Source organism: Psammomys obesus, unplaced genomic scaffold, assembly GCF_907164565.1.
Source record: "Psammomys obesus unplaced genomic scaffold, mPsaObe1.curated_primary_1811, whole genome shotgun sequence".
In the NCBI taxonomy this organism is placed as follows: Eukaryota; Metazoa; Chordata; class Mammalia; order Rodentia; family Muridae; genus Psammomys; species Psammomys obesus.
The window spans coordinates 7,376,215-7,397,172 of NW_026585895.1; the positions used below are offsets into that span (position 1 = coordinate 7,376,215).

General features: G+C 42.7%; 1 protein-coding gene across 6 annotated transcripts in view; it reads left to right on the top strand.

Moving 5' to 3' along the window:
• Positions 1–20,958, top strand: part of Znf385b (zinc finger protein 385B) — a 286,071-nt gene that overhangs the window by 167,267 nt on the left and 97,846 nt on the right. Inside the window, exon 1 of one of the 6 annotated variants that reach the window (XM_055600675.1) lies at positions 14,167–14,353. The exons of the other annotated variants lie outside the window; for them this stretch is intronic. The gene's annotated coding sequence lies outside the window, so the exon portion shown is untranslated. Of the gene's footprint in view, positions 1–14,166; positions 14,354–20,958 lie in introns of those variants that run through there. 6 annotated transcript variants of the gene reach the window in all.

Consider the following 20,958-nt stretch of genomic DNA (forward strand, 5'->3'; position numbering starts at 1 on the left):
GTACACATTTATTAAAATATTTATATACGGTCATCCAAAATTTATTACAAAGGAATTTAGGGACTTTTCTAAGGGCAAGAATCCATACAGTTTCAAATGTTTTAATAAAACTTTAAATTAACCTGATTCTCCTCCACCCCCAGAGATTAGTAATTATAAATGACCTCGGGTCTAGTTGCCATACTTTGTGTTAGAAATATACGACAGACATGGCCATGGACAGAGTTTGCTTTTAAAACTGATCACAGAGAGTTCTGGAAGCTTTTTGGGTGGTATGGAGCTATTCCATGCCACAGTTTTAAGTTTGGTGGTAATGCTCACTTCCTACTTCCTTGGTATTTTTTTGTATCCAGTTTTCCAGGATTGCTGTTATCTCATATGAAGAATGCTTGAAGCTATCATTAAGAAATTTTCCTTGGAGTCTCTTCTGTAGTGAAAAGAGCAGTGTTTATCACAACGTAATCGACACTTCCATCAGAAAGGCAGATGTAACAATGAGCCATTGAATGTAGTCTGTATTTGTTAAGCTACCCCAATTTTCAAGCTTACGGTGGGTATGAGATTAGACCTTGTCTTCTGCCAAATGTCATCTACCTCCTTCATTTTTTTCCTGAATTGTGACTGTCTTTGGTGTTTGTAGCTCTTTGTCATCATTGTCTCCTGAAATCATATATTATATACCTTCTATATGATGATTAATATAACATATAACCATGTTCAGGATTGGCAGCCATTAAATGTCTGTCGGGAACAGAATATGAATAAAATGACTGTATTCATGGCCATACCGTGCAGTGTAGCAGGTATAACAATGTGGAACTTAGGCAGTATCAAAAAACAGCGGCAATGCTACAACTAGCCTGAGTGGTTCAAAATAACATCCTCACTCTAAGTGGGCAGGAAGAGGCAGCTGAATGTGGGCGAGGAGGGTAAAGGGCAAACATAAGAAAATCACAGACGTGTGAAGCAGCACACTCTGTACATATGGAACTGTAAACAGCCTATGGTGCCCGTGCAGTGTGGAGACAGATGGTGAAGAATGAGGCCCAGACAGTGACACAAATGAAGCACAGGTAATAAACAAGGTAGGTAGAAGAGGCATGTTCGTGCAAATGAACTGGAGGAGGTGACACTCCCTGGGCAAACAAGGGTCCGACCCATCTGTCTTGCGCCCATGCATTCCCAACTTTGTGTCCAGGTCTGTTCACAACGCCTGGCCTGCGGCAACCTTGTTCTGAGTGAATGTGCGATGCTAGGACACTCAGCAGAAGAGTGATAAGGTCCCTCCTCTGCTTTAGAGATCCACAGCTCTCGCAAGCAGCGTGGAGGTAAATGTGCAGAGATCAAGAGTGGGATCAAAGAGTCCAGCGATGAGGAGAAAAGATGAACTTGTAGGTGACGGGGGTGAGTTCGAGTCCTTTGGCAGACTAAACATAGACACCTGGTATTAGGAGCCAGTGAGAAGAAAAGGAAAGCCAGGTTCCTTGGACCCCACAGTTGACTGAAACCGGACGAGGAAAGACAGACTAAGGAAGAGACAGATTCAAAGTCTTCTACAAATAACTTGTCGTGCAGATTGTTTCAACATTTACTTTTAAAATGAAAAGCTGAGGGTGAGCAAGATGGTTCAGTAGAAGGCTTTGATGACCACCCCCAACTCTTTTTAGAGGGAACATCACCAGGTCCAATCTTTTCTCATGTTGATTTCAAGGTGGCAATAGCTAAGTCATTCTCAGAGGACAGAGTTCCATGATGTCTTCCTTTTAGAGGGGAAAAAAGTTATTTATTTTATGACACCAGCACATTTTGATATAACTATATTACCACTTAATCTTCACCAAAAAAAAAAAATGGTAAGAAGAAAAATAATCTACGACTCTCAACACAAGTGCTCAGCATCTGCTATTTCTTAGCGCTTCACTCCCAGACACGTGGCTTCTTAAAGTCCGTGTGCTTTGCATGGGGAATGAAACAACGATTGTGAGCCAAGGAGATTTCCAAACAAATACCATTTTCACTTCTTTTTTTCAGTCGAATTCCTGAAAACAGACCCAAACAAAGAGCTTTAACCACTGGGCCATCTTACCAGCCCTAGAAATATGTTTTATTTGAACAGAATATTCGTTTAGGATTAGTAATTTCTTTCTGCCAAAGGAGACTCAGTTTGACGTTACCCGTGGGTATGGGATATCCATTTGGCAGCACCACAGGCATCTGGATATGCTCTTGGGAGCAGAGTCAGCTCTGAACTCGAGGGTCAATAGTTCTTTCTGCGTTTTTAGTAACCATTGTTTGTGTGTGACAATGGGGTGGGGGACACGCGTGTGCCACAGCACACACATAGAAATCAGAGGACAAATGTGTACAGTCGATTCTCTCTCACCGCTTTTCACATGGCCCCAGGGATCTAATTCAGGCCCCAGGCTCACATAGCAAGCGCCTTCACTTACTGAGCTATTTTGCCGGTGGGTGATCAGTAGCTCTCAAAGAGGGCTGTCCTGCAGAAGGCCTCAGACCCCCATGGTGAGACCTGAACAGCAGCAGCATCCATCCACAGAGCCAGAAGAGGAAGGTCAGCTCCTTCCTCGAGGCCAGAGAAGGATCTGGGTGATGAAAGTTCCAGAAATTAGGGAGAAAATGAAGGAAAGAATGAGAACAAGTGAAGCCGGGAACTTCCCTACACAGCAAAACTCTGTCTCTCTCTGTTTGGTCCATCTTCTTCCCACTCCAGGTAAGCCAGCAGAGAAGAGGGCGGCAAGTCCTTCCGTCTTCACCTGTGTTTACGGAGGATGCTGTGTGTGCAAGTTTGGCTTTAGAGTACTTTCTTCCTTAGTCTTGTTCCCATCTATTTTGGCTAGAGAATTTGTGCCTTCTAATGTAAGAAATTTGACTACATGCTAGGGTTTCAGTGTTTTTTATCTCCGTGGTTACCCAGCACATTTCACCACTGTTTATAATCAGTATGTTTTTTTTTTCCCCCACCCCTATTCAGTATGAAACATAAATACCTTGCCCAGAGCCAAACAGGAATGGCTTCTCTCTAGCTTTCAGGAACTATATACTTCACTGTGAGCACATAAAAAATAAATAAATATAATTTTTTAAACTTATAAAAATCATAGAGAAGGATAAATGGGAAAAGCTCATCTAAGTGTGTGGTGTGTTCATGTATTGCTTAGCAAGCACCGTAATGACTCTCTGGTTGACATCAGTTTCAGCCACAGGAAAGTATGATTCTGCCTTCGGCCCACTATCCTCAGCATAAATCAGGGTTTAGTTATAGCCACCTATGTTAAGTGCAATTGGTATACAGAATTTAATCTGGGTATGGGTAGTAATTTTATGCCCTCATTTTGATGACTTTTCATTTATTCATCCCTAAGAGGCCAAGATTTTATTAATTTTTAAATTTTTTTTTTCCAGTAGAAGATTTACAGTACAGAAATTACTTTTGAAACCATCCCTTTTAGGTCACAGGACCAGTTCTGTTTAAAGATGACTTTGGATGTATCTAATAATAACTAGACATTTTACCAGATGGCTGTCAGAGTTCATTCTTTGCTGTGACATTTTGAGGAGTGTGTTTTTATTCTATTTATCCTGCTCACGAAGGAATTGAAATGTAAAGAAATTAAGAGTTTTACCATAGTCACAGAAACATTAGACCTGAGTAACCTTGGCATGGCTGACTGCAGCCTTATCTTCTTCCTCTAAGCTGGCTTGAAATATTAATGGTGACCTTGAAAAGTGTTCTCATCTGGTTTTTGTTTTTGTTTCCCCCTCAGGAAAATTGATTTATGTTTTTTAACTTAAAAACTTCACAGCAAACAATGGCTAAATGGTTGAAAAGTTATTAAGTTTTCAATTTAAAAGTAAAACCTAACTGTGTCATATATGACAGGACTGAGAAAAACAATAGACTTTAGTTTTGACAAGTTTTTAAAAAAGCACAGTCCTCATTCTTGAGTACTTTGGGATTTGATCTTCGGGTTTTTTTTCTAGTAGTTACTAGCTTAGTAACTGTTTAATGTGGCAAAATGAAACCTAGACTGTAGTGACTTTGAGCCAAACCTAAATGCTGTTATTTAATTTGTAACTAACTAATTAATTAATAATTAATTTTGCTTCCAATATCAATATTGGAGATTAAGGGAAAACTACAATTCAGATGTGGTGATAAAGCTTAGTCACTGACATAATTTAGTATGAAATGCACATGAAAAATCTGAGAAGATGTATTTTGGAGGATATGAATTAGCCTATGCAACCTGTTTTTAAACCTTTGAAGGAACAGAATTAATAAGCTAACTTCAAATAGTTGAGAACATGATTTTGAAATATTTAATAAATGTGGATTCTTGCTATAATATTTAAGATACCTGAAAACCAAATATAATTGTAAAAGTTCAGACATTTTATCATTTAGTGACTAGTCCCAGGAACATTTATGATAACTAATAACGATTGTAAGCAATGATTATCTATGAGTGAAATGTTACAGAGGAGAGCTCTGTCATCCCTTCATTCATGGTTGTATTTGTCTGTCCTTCCTCCTGGTTGCATAAAAGAAGCAGAGCAGAGTGAGGAGGAAGACTCAGCACAGTCTTCACGATCATTCTGAAAGACAGGAGCCCAGATCGCCAACTTGCTCAGATCAAATATCAGAAATTGCATTTCCCTACAAGATCATCCTTAGCCTTGTGCCCCTTCTCTTTCTCACACACAAACTTTGCTTCAGCCCGTTAAGTAACATCCCAGAAACCAGCGAGTTATCATGTGCTGCTGACTGTACCACTCATCTGTGTGATTTTTCTCAGCCTTGGTTCTTGATTCTTAGAACGCGAGACGGCCAAGTGTTATTTTAGAATTCCAGGATCCTTCACCATTCTGTGCCAAAACATGAAAGCAGACCCATATCCTGTCCTGCTCTCTGACCTACACCAGAGAAAGCCACATCTCCAGGCTTCCTCTGTGGTTCCTGAAAACGGTCACCTTGTCTGTCCACCTCAAGGACAGATCTGGGAAGCAGCCCTAAGCAGGCTTTGGGGGCTGTTTCACGGCCATCAGTGCACGTGCTTATGCAGTCCCAGAATGAGGTCTAGACGGGAAGAAGAACACAGATTTGCTGTGGGCAATCCCACTGGGGCCGGTACACTAGTGAGGGGCATGGCCAGAAAGATTGTACATGATGTGGATATTACAGTCCACTTATGTTTAAAACTCCGTCAAAGTATGAGAATAGACCTTGAAGGCTGCAGATATGTCCTCCCTACCTAGCCTTTCAACTACTTATGTTTCCAGACCCAGTGTCTCTCAGATCTGGTGTGTCCTGGGAAGCAACTTCAAGTAGTGCTTACGGGCAGGCCCGCAAGCCGAGGCGGAGCTATGAGCTGGTTTGATTTCTGAGTTGTCCGTTTTCTGACCGTAGCACCCTGGGCACAGTGCGCTGTCTGCTGAGCAGTGGTAATAAAATCTTCCTCCAGGGTTGTGGCTCAAGTAGGAGAGGTTAAAGTCTTTAAGAGGCTTAACTCAGGTAACTGCTTCATAGATCATTGTGCTGTCATCGTGTTCATAACCACTGACATGATTGTCACAGCTGTCATTCCTCATTGTCCATGGGTGTGATGACCTTGGGCAAATCACATGGCCCTTCAGAACCTCCATTCCTTTATTTATACAGTATCTGCACACAGGATAATTAAGATTCTGTGTGGTTGAGCAGGAACATTGTACAGTTCTTTCATTCCCTTTCCACTCAACTTGAACATGACCCCCCCTTCAATCTCTTGTAAATTGTGCATGGAAGTTAGCTATTATGCACGTGATATCTCGGAATTCTACATTGCACTACATTGTGATTAAACTTGATATGTGAAAATCTGAATCTTTCGTGCAGTACTGAAATATTCTGGACTAAATATGCATGTAAGATATAAGTAGTTGCTTACAGAAGGATATATTGTGGAGTTCCTGTGCTTGTGGGCTCTTCTGGTAAATTAAAAATCAAATCTGATTTACAAAAAGATATTGAGTTTGCCTGTAACTCTTCAGAAGCATGTAAGTATTTTTTTTAATCACTTTGACTCACAGGCTTTTGAGAGTTGATTTAATCTGATTTCTCTCTCTGAAAAACAAGTGTGCCTGCAAATATTTGTAGCCAGTTCCTGAAGAAAAGATGGTCCATGGATCCTAAGTCAAGAATCCTGGCTTCCAACCAAAACAAAGATAAAGCTAGAGAAAGCAGAATATGCTGACAAGGTTGAAGCCCGTTCTAAATTTGGGCTTCAACCACCTGTACCCTTAGCATCATGGAAGCAAAGAGAATAACATCTACCACAGGTGACACTTGTCCCAAGCATGGAATTAAACATTTTATGACAGCTAAAGCGTCATTCCTCATCCAAACATGAGACAGCAGATCTATCTGAGAAGAGCACCAAGGCTAAAGTCAGTCCTCCAAAGACCCACCAGTAGCTAATGATGGGAGCAAACTTCTAACTTGGGTCTTGCTGTACGGCTACTACAGTGATGGTGGAAAGGCCCTGCATTCCTTTCTCTTTCTCCTCAAGCTCCAAATCCTCACAAATGACAGAGATGCAGAGATTGCTCTTGTGAGCTCTGTGCAGAGGACCTTCTTAAACCAGTATGGTACTGGCAGGCAGTCTTGCCTTCTCCCGTGCTGGGAGCTTGGCTGTCATGCAACCGTGGTGTGTTGCTGTTAGGATAGATGGGGTGGGCAGAGGACTGAGGGATAACTGACTCTCTTGGCTAGACATGACTCAACAGTTATGATCCCCTACGTGCCCCAGTAAAAGTTCCCAGCTGATGGCTATATAAAACAGTTGTCAGCAGAGAGGTGGCCTCTCAGATTCAGAATGTCTCATCTGCCAAATCCCACACGAGAAAAGTGAAGACAGGACCCGTTTGGAAGAGAAAAGCTGCTTCTAGAAAGATTTATTACAGGGGTCATGTTGCGCCCATGAACGTGCTCACCCGACTTCACCCCTCCTTGAGTCATTCATTCATTTATGTTTAAGATGATTTATTAATCTTTCCTAAATGGAGGACTAAACAGAGGGCCTTATACAAGGGACAGAACAATCAGAACCTTGCTGGAGTTCTGTCTTTCATTATAATCTAATAGGGACCTTTCTTGATAAACGACCTGTGAAGCATTGTGAAGAAATGGCCGTGGTTTGCAATTAAAAGCCCCCTGTGGTAAGGTGAGACCTGTGTCCTCATCTTTTAACCTGGAATATTCTTAGTGAGCTAAGAATATGCTCAGAGATCCATTTTTGGTTTCAAGTCATTTTAAGATATGCTATCTTATCACTTCAGACTTCACAGTGTGTCCTAGAAAACCATGCTGTTTTCACACTGATATTAAAGGCAGTGTGTGGCTTGGGATTTGATTTAGATTTTTCCTTGTGATTTCCCACATGATCCAAAGTGTCTGACCTTTATTTGGCAATAATGAGGAAAACATATCTTGAGAATATTTGAGAGGAAATATGCATATTTAGAAAAATGTTATATCTTCTGTGCCATTTTTCTTACAGGCAGCAGATGGTACAAATGATAAAATTCTTAGACCTCCAATGAGGAGTTTACAAGAAATGTTTATCTAAGAGCCATTGATAAATATGTAGAGATGAACAATAAACTGATTGAGTGTTACTTGTTCTTAAAATTCCTTTAGTGGGAGGTGACATTGAGAAATGGCTCAGGCAGGAAAGAGAATTTTGACTCCTCAGGAACCAAACAATAAGTTTCACATGGCAGCATGTGTCCAAAATCCCAGCTCTGAAGAAGCAGAAAGGAGTTATCCCTAAGGCTGGCTAGTGAGATGGTCTAGACCAAATCACAAGGCCCTGGGCCAGTAAGAGACCCTGCCTCAAAACAAAAACAAAGTGCAGAGCAATTGAAAAGGACACCTGATATGGACCTCTGCCCTCTGCATATAACACACACACACACACACACACACACACACACACACACACACAAAGACAGAAAAAATAAAAATACATTGTCAGGGCCAGGGATACAGCTTAGTTGGTAGACTGAGTGCCTTCCTGCTATTACACAAAGCCCTGGGTTTGATCCTCCAGCACACATACATTTAACTGTGATGATGCACCCCTATAGTCTCATTGTTTAAAAAGTGGAAGCAGGGGGATCAGAAATACAAGATCATCTTTCGCTACATGGTAAGTTCAAGACTGGCCCGGGATGCCTCAAAGCTCTCCCTCAGATAGATAGATAGATAGATAGATAGATAGATAGATAGATAGATAGATAGATAGATAGATAAATGAGTTGGCCTTATTGGAGTTTAGGATAGAGCTTTCTTGTGAAAGTGCTAGCTGGGACCACTGCTGTCCCTTTTGTCAACTGCTATCAAATCTACATATAAGCCAGTGGGTCTTTTACATTAATTAGCCCATCTGTGGGCTGAGGACATGTGCATGCCTATAAATGGAGATAAACACAAAGTATTTGATAGATTGAGCAAATACTGTGTCTTACACATACCCAGAGATATTTTTTTCCAATTGTGTGTCATCCCAACTGTGATAATGAAATACCACTTTATTTTAAATGTTACTGACTTCATAAGAACTTTATAAATACTAAGAAGACTATAACAATAATATATAAGGAGCCCTTGCAAACCATATGATACTGAGATTGTGTGTCTTTATTGGAAGATGTGGCCATCATTCATTTAAGGTCTCTCCTGAGTGCCTGCTTTGCATCTGGCCCTGTTCCAGAATCTGAGAAGACCTTCTGAAAAAAAATAGCTGTTGTGCTCTTGCTGAGTAAATTCCAGAGAAGAGACAAGGAGCTTCTACACAGCTGGCTTGGAGAGGGGAGCTCTGTGATGAGGAAACCTCTTTTGAAGGTAGTAATTTGGCATTCAGGAAAAGAAAAGGAGACTCAGACCTTGGGGGGATAGCGGAGGAGGATGATACTGAGAAGACTCTGAGTTAAGCAACACAGAAGTTAAGGACGTCATCATGTGGCAACTGTAGGCCATGTTAGCATGCACAGCTTCCTATAAAGTTCAGTGGGAAAGCCTTCCACTTTGGCTGCTGGTTTGCTTGGCTGCTCAGCTGAGAACCAAGTGTAGGAGAACATCAGGGTCTCCGTGTAGGCCTGGAAAGAACTGGTAACTGGAGTGCAAAAAGATGGTCTGGAGCTAGACCATGGAGTGACAGAGAGAGAAGCCACGAGGTTTGCTGGGAGGTAGAAACAGTAGGATTCAGTGGCAACTGGGATGCAGGTGAGGAGGTAAGGGAACCTCCGAGAAGGAAGCATGTACGTTGAGAACTCGCTCACATCCTGACTTTAGGTGACTCATTCTCTGGCCATTGTGACCCTTTTTCTTCCTCCATCTAGGACAGTAGTCAATCGTTAAACTCATAATATTATTATGTGTAAAGCAAGGCTCCAGGCGTTAGAGGTATTAGTGAACATAGGAGAATTCTGCCTTTCTGGAGCCTAGCCAGCCTCTTCCTGTCCTATAGCCTGGTTTATTTTGTTTGTTTGTTCTTTCCTGGTCATTTTTACAACATTTTGTGTGTCTTAATAGTCTATAACTATTTTAGGGACCCACTTTTTTTTTCTGGGTTTTCAAGACAGGGTTTCTCTGTGTAGCCCTGGCTGTTCTGTAGACCAGGCTGGCCTCGAACTCAGAGAGGTCCACCTGCCTCTGCCTCCCTGAGTGCTGGGATTAAAGGCGTGAGTCATCACCACTTGGCTTTTGGGACCCATTTCAGTCCATATGTCTAATTAAGGGGATGAGGAAGCAAAAGTTAATGTGGAAAATCCGGCTTCTCCACAAATAACTTCAGAGGTTTGCCTGCGTTGAAGATGCAAACTCATGACAACCCAAAGCTCCATCACATCATTGACACACAATAATGTTTTACATTAAAATGGAGCTAGTTTGAGACAGCAGACCCCTCTAGTGATGTAATCAAAAGCTTGTCGATTAGTCATATGGGTTTGTAAGAAGGAGTTTATATAAAAGTGCTGATGTTGAAATGTCAGAGGCCGCCATCAATTAAAACTTAGTTTACAATGAAGAGAAAAAGCTAAAGTTTGGAAATCCAAGTAAAAAAAATAATAATTTCTGATTTCTAAAAATTTAAATTTTTATAGGATTTGTTATGACTCTTTAAGAAGATCGTGTTCCTGTTCACAAACAATAAGCACCTTTTCACACAGAAAAATGAGGTCTGGTTATGGCTCTCTAAGTATGTCTTAACATATAACAAAGATCGCCGTTTGAGCTTCCCAAGGAAGACAGGCCATACACAAAGAGAAGGCTGCCTCCATTTCAAGCCCATTGTGATAAATGTTGCCATAGAGATGCCGTTGCTAGCACATTGCTGTATTGACTGCAGCTACCCAAAGGTTAACAAACTTCCTGTAGTCTGTCCAGGAACTCTCTTGTTCAAGGAAAATGCTCCTGAGTTCTGGAAAGCTGAGCTTTGATTACAGGGCTGGTGGTACACATGGCGGGAGGGAATGGGTTTGCCCAGCCTACAGGAAGTCCTTGTTCAATCCTTAGTATCCAATACACTGAGTGTGGTGGGACAAGACAGTAATCCCAGCACTCAGGAGATGGAGCTAGGAGAAGTTCAAGGTCATTCTCAACTATCTAGTAAGTTTGAAGCCAGCCCAAAATATATGAGACCCTGTCTCTAAAGGAAAATTAAATGGAACCCGTTTGTAAGGAGTAGTTCTGTACTCTTGCCGATGTTCATAATTATCAACAGGAAATAAGACCAAGTAGTAACAAGGTTCTTAGAGTAAAATAAAGATGCTATTCCCTTCATCTCATTCATTCATTCAAAATATTTCAATGAATGCCTTTTCTGGACAGTGCTTATAAAGCAGTAAACCAAATCTACTTTCTAACTCCAAAGAGCTTAGGGTTCATAGGTATCAACACACAAACCAGTGTCCTAAGCACTGTAACAAACACACCACAGGATACATTTCAGTCTTAGAAGAAAACAAGATACTTTTTTTATAAAGGTAGAGAACACCCTCCTGAGAAAAATGGCATCTAAAATGCTGTTGTAAACAGAAAGGACTTAAAATAAGCAAGAAGGAGGCACATCTTGGGAGGTAAGACATGAACAAAGTAATAGAAGCAAGAGAGCTTGTCTGAGAAACAGCTGGCGCCTCCTGCAGCGAGCAGTCCCGCGGCGTTGCCCTGTATCCAGCACTGTCTGAGGGCCAAGAGATAAGAGATAAATAAGTAAACAAATAAGGAGGCATTGCTCTTGATGGAGACCTCTGTGTAACACATTTTGTAAATAGTTCTCTCACATCTGAAGATGGCAGTAGATGCTGAGTGGAAGCCGTTGGACTGGGACCCCATGGTGGTGGCTGAGTGGCAGTGATGAAAACACTCAGTGAATCCTTCCATAGTCTAGGAACCACGATAAGAATTTACGGCATTATTTCCCTCAGTGCTGCTCAGGGGATACTACTATTATTTTATTCTTCCTCATCACAAAGGGCAATTAATTCACGAAATATTCAGTTAAGAAGTTGCAGAGTGGAGATTTGTACGGGTATGTTGGGCCTATAACTCCCAGAGGGAAGCTAACATAAGCACTTGAACAGGAAACTGGTTGATTCAGGGTGCTTTTAAGGATTCTGTTGGCTGATATTGAGCACAACGGGTGCCATTATGTTAGTGCGCTGGAAATTGTGAGGAGTCCCATCTAGGTACCACCTGTTTTAAGGAAACTGGGGTTCCCCACACAAGATCCTTGGTGTCCTTAATAATAGAACTTAAAAACAGACTCGGTAGGGTGCTCAAAGGCAACTTTGTTAAAGTTGAAAAGAAAAACCACAGGACAGGTAAGCTGTAAATCTCTGTAGCTGCTTTGAAAAAGCAGATGGAGAAGAGAAAGAGAGAATGCCCTTTTGAGTTAGGCGCGGAAGAAAAGCAGCCACATACAAAAGGAAGGTAGCTTCAGAGAAAGAATTAAAAAGCCCAAGCTATGGGAGAAAGGATATTTAGACTCTAGCCAACATCTGAAAGAAATGGACATAAAAGAAAGGAAAAGAAAAAAAGTGCAGCTTCCTGTGTGAGGATTCAGAGTGGGTGAGCTTAACAGCATCAGACAGCAAGAATGCTGGGAAGGAAAAATACATTTTCATTAAAGGAACTGTAGTTTCTTCCAGCTCTTCAGTGTAAGATGTGCTTCTGCCTTCGTGAGGAGCTGTCTCTTAGCAGGAGGACTGACTGCCCTGTCCAACTAGATTAACTCTTGTGTTTGGAGTAGTTTGGAATGTTAGCTTTCCGCCCAGGCCAAAGGTAAAGGATCTTTTCCTTTTCCAGGAGGAAATAGGTTCCCTTAATGACCTCCAGAGCTACAAGAGTAAAACATAGACTCTATTCCCTTCACTCATTCATTCATTTGTTCATTTATTCATTCAAGACATTCCACCAAGGGCCTTCTGTATCTACTTTGCCTACTTCAGCATTAGCAAGCTACTGTTGTGGCCCTCAGTGAGGGTGACTCCCCCATCTTTTAGACAGTGGTTTACAGGCCACCTCTCTACAAAACCTTTGCTCTCCCAGTCCCCTGTGGAGATGTCAGTATTCTTTATCCCAGTCTCCTGCTGCTCTTGAACACACAGCACCACCCACCAGCTTAGAGTCTGCTGCCTCAGGCTGCCTGGAGGTGGCAGGGCCCTGGCCCCTGGGAGGGGACCTGGGAATTTGTTCTTCATCCATGTTCCGGGGAGATGCTGCTGGAGCTCTTGCCAGGGGCCCACATCTTGTGAACACTGACTGAAGCTAGGCAGATACAGAAGTGTACAAAGAAAGCTTGAAGATTCACTGGCTGCAGACCTAGGGGAGGTAGTTCTGAAAAATACTCCAAGAATCCAGTCCAGAGTGCTTCATCTAACTCTGCCATGGAGGAAAAGCGTATGCCGTCTCTACTGAGCCATGGGCTCCTAAGAGAGACGCATCATGGGTAATATTTTAATTTCACACAAAAAAGGGCAGAATCCCAGCATGACTGTCTTTCACGTTAATCCTCGGAGACTAAATATAACTTGAGTAAGACAGACACAAGTGTTAGAGGGCATTAAGCTCAGAGCTAACCTGCCATGTCCTGTTTAGAGTACTCATGTCATGCCTGCGCTAAGGGAGCCCGCAGAAGCATTCCACTTCTAAGAGCTGATGTTATAATCACCGTTCTGGATGCATCTGGTTGTTACACTAGGTTTCACCTTCCCCCGGTCACAACTGCGCAAACCTGGCAGGATCGATTCTGTACGTCTCAAGTGTTGGCTCTGGCCGACAACTGCACCAGGTTTCGCAAGGCACGTGCAAACATGGGCGAGGTGCCCTCTAAGCTGAGTCGCCTGTGCTGGTGACAGGACAACACACAGACCCCATACTAGTCATTGGCGCGATGTGCAGCGTGGACAGACATACCTCATCCTTACCTTCACCACGGAGCCAAATCCCAGGAGATGGTGGGTGGCATTGGTTAAATATGGAAGTAGGTAGTGTATCATTTTACTCCCAAGCCTAGACAAGTGCTAACTTCCACATGATCATTCCCCCACATAACTGAAATTAGGGTTTGGAGTTGGAATGCACAGACATTGCTGCTAATGTTGTCAACATCAAATTGTCATCAGCCTTAGTCTTTTTAATTATATGCTCTGAATCTTAACTTAAAACCTAAATTTCCATGGAAAAGAAAGCACTTTTTTTTTTTTTTCATGCCAAATAGCTTGTAAATAAAGTGTCCTCTGCTAACAGAATACAAATCGGGTTCATTTGGGAATGGGTTCTGCTTTGAAATAAGAAAGCAAATTTAAATTGTAGATCTGGCTGCCCGTTTAGGAAAAACAAAACAACCTCTTGAAATCTAAGTGATACTGAGAATTCTGAATCATTGTGATATATACTTGGTGAGCATTGAGCTGTGTCATTGGAGGAGAAACCAGACCGGTATCAGATTCATCTTGCCACCGAAGAGTGCATGGGGGACCGAGAAAAATGACAATAAAGAAAGCGACTTGTCAGTCTTTTAGGATATATTTGGTTGGATGTCGTCAGAAGGTAGCCAGCCCTCTCCCTGGGAACGCGTTGCAAACACTCTCCACTGTAGTAATTAGAGCTAGGCAGCAATTACAGGACTTGCGATTTGTCAAACGCACTGCCTGCCGGCCTCTTCCTGGAGCTGCATCTCACAGGAGCACCGGGTTGAAATGATGGAAGAATTTCTCTCCCCGAGTAACGCGTGCCGTGCGTGAGGGGCGGCGTGAGCGAGCGGGGACTGTAATCTTTACAGGGAAGGTAAGCAACTGCTCAGCAGTCACACTTCAGAGAACTTCGCCACAAAATGTGTGACAGAGAAATGAAATCGTTCAAAGAAGCTGCAGCAAGAAAAGGAAAACATCAGAATTGGGGTGGGGTTGGATAACACTTGCTAATTTTAAGACCGACGCCCCGCCCCTGGCTGCGCGCCTCACCTCACCTCTGGTTTTGGTTGATTTTTTTCTTTTTTACTTGCTGGTATTTAAAGTTTGTTATCTAGGCCCTTGGCTAAACATCCTAAAGATGTGGCTGGATGGTTCTTTGCGCTGTCTGTCTGAGCTTCAGTTCATTTTCCTTTCGGAGTTTGTTTTAGAATAACTGCTGGATAAAAAGTAAGTTTGTATTTAACTCCAGTGAGAACGGCTTCTCCTCTTTCCCTTGTCCTCCAGTGGTCTCTCTGACTGAGGACGTTCTCTGTCAATGTGAATGTGAACTCATTCATATTGACAAAATAATGACTGGTCACCTGCAATAAGATGGAGAGACAAGGGTGATTTGTGCTCCTGACATCTGATTTCTTTTTTATGACAGGAACATTTCAGGCTGTAAGTCTAGTTTAAGTCAAATTCAGTGTTTGTTTCAACTCTTGGGCATAGAACTCCCGTGGGACAGTGGGTAAGCTTAGCAACCCCAGAGGAGTAGTGGGTGCTGGGGGGGGAGGGGGCTATTGCGTATAAAATAGGTGTTTGCGACAACCTCCTCACTCCTTCTTGAAAGTTAACACTTTATTTTCTCATGATTTCTCCCCCTTTTCCTTTCATTGCTGTTTGTAAAACATGAATAAGTGTTACTGTTAGGAAAGGACCCGGGAACCCACAAGGAGGGAAGGGAAGATGTGTTTACCTTCCAGTCCCCGGCAGGATTGTAGGTGGTTTGGAAAACATTGAAACAGCACCAGGTTCCCGTGTTCTGCCTCACTGGCGGATTAGAGGTGTAAACATCAGGAGTTCAGTGAACTCTTGCAACAAAAACCAGTGTGCTGAAGCCAAAGCTCACTAGTTTTCCCAAGGTCCTTCAGGCCCTGTGATTGTGTGACCTCATAGGCTGTGCTGTTCAGCATCGTCATCCCTTAGGCTGGCGCCTGATTTGAGAAGTTTTGTCTAGCCCTCTCTACTGTTGTTAGCATTTCGTATGATGGCCTTCTCCACACGTGTGTTATGTGTACGTGTGATACGTATGTGTGTGTTCATGTGTGTACATGCACAGGGAGACCAGAGGTCTGACATCCTTACATCTTGTGATAGTCTCCTGTGGACCCTGAAGCTCACTGACTGAGCAAGGCTATCTAGCCAAGGAGCTCCAGGGATCCAAATTTGGGTGCTCACAAACGAAGCCATCCCCCACAAGGCCCTGCATGTTTACTTTTTTATGAAATTGTTTACCCATGAATATTACTTCATTTAAAAAAGCATGGATAATGATAATCTACCCATTTCTCTGGACCTTATACTTATAAGTATGTATGTCAGAACTCTACTTAATATGCAGTAGGACCATGAGCCCTCAAGTGAAAAGCAATAGTGCTTGTATCACCCCAGGACACACTGCTAAGTTTCTGTAAGAATACACCCTAAAAGTCCATGGTGTGTCCATGTTCCTAACTTGTCCTACTCTCTCACAAGTTCATCAGATACCACTGTGCATGCATATGGGAGACCAAAGCTTTGTTGTTGCAGCCAGCACAACCACATGAGCCACGACTACACGTGTGTGGCCTAACAGAAATGTTGGGTCTTGACCAGATCCTTGTGTCATCTCAGACTCTTCATTTATAATGAAATAATGCAAGTCGTGAGAACACACACAGCAGAGCTTCAAAGGAGGCGGATGCGGATGCTCGTGGGCACTTTCTCGTTCCCAGTGCTCTTATGGTGAGGGACGGACAAAGAGACAGGAGAGAGAACACAGACAGAAGAAGAGATGCAAGGCAAGAAAGGCTGGCAGACTGGGGGTCAGGGTGGGGATGGTGATGGATAAGAGAAAGACAGAAATCTGAGTTGTTAGAAAAGAGACAGACAAAGCAATCCAAGTTTGAAAATGAGTAGATATTATGCAATTTTGAAACTTTACCTGGAATACACTTCATCAAAGTAAACTCAGTGAGCACCAGGTCCATTTTTATGGGGTGTGTGTGTGTGTGTGTGTGTGTGTTTCCTTTGCATTGGTGTATTTTAAAGCAGGCATTGCTTAAAAAGCTGTGTGAAGTCCAAAAGAGAATGCGAGTTAAAATAAATGGGTTCTGAAAGAAAATATTTCCATTCCTTTGCTGCCTTATGCCATAAATCATTGAAAGGAAGAATAATGAGTACTATGATAAAATTCTTTACTTTTGTGGGATTCCTCATTAAAAGCCCATTGTGTTCATCACTCCTCATAGTTCTCTGATGAGCTCAGTATTGCACAGGGATAAGCAATTCCAAGAGAAGAAAGCATACAAGAAGCCAGTCATGAACCTAGAAAATTAGTTTATTGAGTGAGCAATGGAGAGACATTTGAGAAGTCAAAAAGATATTCCATGTAAGAAATATTATCTAGCTTTAAAAAAAAAAACACATCGTTTGCAGTAATGTGGATGAAACTTAGTATGATGAGCTAACTAGATAAGCCAGTCAGAGAGAAAAATGTCACACATCTTCTCTGTGGAATATTTAACAAGATTGGAAAGCATAAAAAGGGGAGATCAGGAAGCTTACCTGAGAAGCAGGAGTGGGGAGGGCAGGGGGGTCTAGGCCAGAGGTGCAGACCTGCGCTTACACAGGAAGGCTAAATCCAGGACTGCACAGACAGCACAAAAACAGCCTTAGTTAATGATACTGTTTGGTGTGCCAGAGAGTCTCTCGGGAGAGATTGCAGGTGCCATCACCACACACGAAGGTAATTGTAGGATGATGTTAAACTGCTTACCCATAGCCAGCACCTGATGACTCTGAGCATAACAATCACTATTTAGATGATGGTAGAAAACCTTCTACTACATGGAGAACAGCGAGAAAACACTAAAGTCCAGTTATAAAATAAAAACTGCAATGACTTTGATAAATATGTTCTCTAATCAAAAAGGAAAGAAGGAAGGATGGAAGGACGGATCAACAGGCAAACTTGGGAGACAGCCTCACCAGTAAAGTGGCCTTGTCAGGGCAGCCTGAGTTCAATCTCCAGAACCCACTGAAAAAAACAAAAAACAAAACAAAACCAAAAAAATAAAATAAAATAAAACAAAACAAATAAAAAATCAGGAACGGGCATGGTGGCTTGTGCTTTGTAACCCCAGGGTTTGGGAAGCAGAGACATCCGGACTCCCTGGCCAGACAGCCTAACCTACTCGTTGAGTTCTAGATCAGTAAGAGACCCTGTCTTAAATGTAAAGTAAAAATGTAAAACTAAGCAATGATGCCTTGGAACTGCATTCAAGGTTGATCACACACATATGTGCACGAGTACCAACACACACACACGTGTATCTGCACATAGGTGAACACAGAAGAAGAAAGAAATCCCATAAGAGAAGAACTAGAACAGAGGTGGTGTGATCTCACAGAGTGAACACTGCACAGGGCGGGCATGTCACTTCTGAAGAATCACTCGGTGCTCACAGCCCTGGGTGTCCGTGCTGGGCCTTATCTGATGCTGCTTTGCATATCACTGTGGGCTCAGGAACTGCTGCCTGACTGAAACAAGTAGAATCAATTGCTAGGATGTCAGGGGTGGCAGAGATCCAAGTCAAGCCAGGCACTGGCCCAGTCTGCTAAACACCCACTAAAGCCCCTGTGGAGTATAAGCACCGGGCTACAGAACTCTCCTCTTTGTCATGGTGACAGTCAAAGCAAGATATTCTGGTGGCACAGCTCCTGTGTTTGGAGGAGTTTGGTGCTCTGCCTCACTAGGTTGTTGCTACTCCTGTAATTTTTGCTTTGTTCTCTTTTCTTACTACACAAGAAAAAGATGATAGGGGTGGACCTTCTAGCAGATAAATCCAGGAAATTCTAAATAAGCAAATGGTGTTGATCCCAGACCTTTTTGCAAACCTAAGGCACATTCAACCACCATGCTTCCTTCCATCTCCTGTCCCAGCCCTGATGTCACCTCATTACTCAAACCTGCTCACCCTTCCACTGGCATGGTGCGGTTACACACCCCAGTGGCAGGACTCCCTGAGGGTGTAACAGCGTCTTCATGCTTCTTGGGTCAGCTAGGACCCGTGCCTGCTCCTGGGGAGGAGCGGCTTCTTTGATGGGAGAGGTGACCAGGAGAATCCACCCCGTCTGATGATGGCTCTCATGGTTGTTAACAGGCCACTGGCAGTTTACCTGAATGCCCGGTAGCCGTTATGACGATGACCATGAAGAGGGGCATGCACAGGGGCCAGAGTGGTTTTTGCTGTTTCTATCTATTATTCCCAGCTTTCGGGGAGTCTATTGCTTTCTGGGGGTAGGGGATGACAACAGTTTTTTAATAGCTTTGAAGTATTTGGTTAATATTTAAACCCAGGAAACCTGTCCTCTTTACCAAGGTGGAAGTAGAAGGCTCAGGCAGAGCAAATACTGTGTTTCCTTACATTGAGCAAGCTTGGGGGAGGGTATCTTTTTAAGAGTATAATTTATGTAACATACAATTCCTCCCCACCCACCCATTTTGAGTTCTTCAATGTAAATAGCCTAAATACTGAATGCAGGAACTGAAATTCTTTCTCACCAGGGCGTGACGGCATTTTGTGTCCTGGAGCTGGAATTTACAGCAGCAGCTGGTATACTGACCTCCTGAGAGGCTGTGTCCAGCCCCCGTCCTGCTGGCACTTTGTACAAGGCTGGCCCAAAAAGAGCCAGAGGCCAGAAGGGCCTGCTGCTTTGATCTGCTCCAGCAGAAGGCCAGTTGCCATTGCTTGGGAAAAAAATCTTTTCAGAGAGTGAGTTCATTGCAGCTTGGATGGTGCTTCTGTGTGAACCCACCAACCCAAGCGTGGGCGTCCTACCTCAATGCTGTTGGAATTTGTTGTATTGATCCAAGCCCTGTGCTTAAAAGCCTGGTTTTAATGGACTCTGTTGGTCTCTCCCGTTCCCATTGGGGAAATTAGAAGACATATTCAAAATGAGGGGTTGTGATCAATCCTCTGCTCTTCTTTAAACAGGGGAAATACCAGTCCTTGGCCACGTCAGTTTTTCTTCTATTTGATTTGATTTTTTCCCTTCATTATTCATAGTGATAAAAAAAAAGCTGACATTAAAATCTCCCTTTAAAAAAAGTGTTTTTTTGTTTTTTTTTTCCCCCTCTGTTGAAGTTCAAAGTTAGAAATCAAAATAGACCGATACACACTTAAACGGGGGAAACCAAGGATGCCTTCTGGGGTGGCACATGTCTCTAATATCAGTTCTTGAGAGGTAGAAAGAACAAGCGATCGGTGGTCTCAGCAACACAGTGAGTTCAAACATTCAGGGCCAACCTGGGCTACAAGAGACCCCCGCCTCCTGTCTCATCCCTCTCTAATCCCCTCGAGAAAGAAGATAATAACAATAACTCATAATTTCTTAATGCAACTTAGGTTGTACCAACTTGAATATTCAAAACGATGGCACTGGGCTGTGGCCTCTGACTTTATTCACCAGCCCAGTGCTGTGGTAAGATCTCGTTTTACTCAAATAAAATGCCAACTATGTTTATCTATACTGTATTTACCTCTAATATATGAGATAGAGCTTTCCTAGGAATATATGATTAATTGGGAAACAGAGTTGTCTTTTTTAGGGAAGTCTGTATTTTTAGGACACTAAGTAAAGTAAGCCATAGCTCCGTGGTGCTGTGTGGGGACAGCAAACCCTCGATGTGTTTATCACATAAAGCTTGCAGACAGCATGGAAGTGTGGATTCCAAGGCTGGCAGGGACTGCGCTGACAGCCTAGGACCATCCCTCTGAGTCTTCTGGCCAAAAGAATGTCACCAGGCTCCTGTGACCTCTCAGCCATGCCTGTCCTCAGACAGTTTTAGTACATCCATGTCTGGAGATCATTCTGGCTTCTCTAAACAGTTGGTAATTCAGAAACCAACACATGACATTCCCTTTGGATAAGTCAGGTGTATTAAAACGCTGCTTTCAAAGCTTGAGAAGGCATCTGTTCAAAGCCTGCTTTCTCTTCCACGAGTCTCCCATCTTGCACACTTGTGCTTCATCCTATCGGGAAACCAGTTGAAGAACTATAATAAAGCTGAAAAATTTCTAATTCAGTTTTGATCATCTAAATTTATACTGTAAAATGCTCCCATTTTTCTCAAAAGATCCCAGCTGCAGCAAAATATGTCACGTGCTTACATAAACCATAATGTGCACCACATTGTAAATAAATCTCACTTGTTCTTCCAACATTAAAAATAAGAAATCCAGTATGTGGGCCAGGTAGTCAGAGAGAAATCCATCGCTACCTGGCTGTGTGTACTGTACTGCCACAGCATGAGAAAAGCCTTCCTGATGAATTCATCATTTTGTAGAAAAGCTGTGCATTACGACTAAACTGAAGGGCATTGTGGCTTACAATCCATCAGGACAGGACTCCACTGCTGTCTTCTCATGCAGAACATCTCACTGCTTGCACACC